The following is a 462-nucleotide window of genomic DNA, read 5'->3' as shown; positions in this document are numbered from 1 at the left end:
TAGTATTGACTGGTCTTTCTTGTAGGTGAATGGATATTATCCTATCACTGACAGCAATGTACTTCAGGATAGATCTTGAAATGTCCTTTTTGATGATAACTGCAATGCCATACCGCTTCAATTTGCCATTCCCAGCATAGAAGACTATATGACCAAATGACCAACACCAGTCAATTCCAACTGCCAAAGGACCAACACCAGTTGATTCCAACTCATCAATGCCTTGGTTATTGGTCTTTATTAGTTCTACATTTATACATGACACATTTGTGAATTCAACATTTTTCTCTTGTACAATATGATGAAGCCAATTACACTGATCTGTTATGCAACCATCAACATCCTATGCCATATTTTCCATTTTTTATAAGCAGAAACTCAGTGCTTGCTAAACAAAGATTCCTCTCTTTCCCCTTCCCGTCTGTCTCTGTTGTTGCAGTGGTTGTTAAGTGGCAATGAGTT

Source organism: Chrysochloris asiatica, unplaced genomic scaffold (genome assembly GCF_000296735.1).
Source record: "Chrysochloris asiatica unplaced genomic scaffold, ChrAsi1.0 scaffold00011, whole genome shotgun sequence".
Lineage (NCBI taxonomy): Eukaryota > Metazoa > Chordata > Mammalia > Afrosoricida > Chrysochloridae > Chrysochloris > Chrysochloris asiatica.
This window is presented reverse-complemented; position numbering follows the sequence as displayed.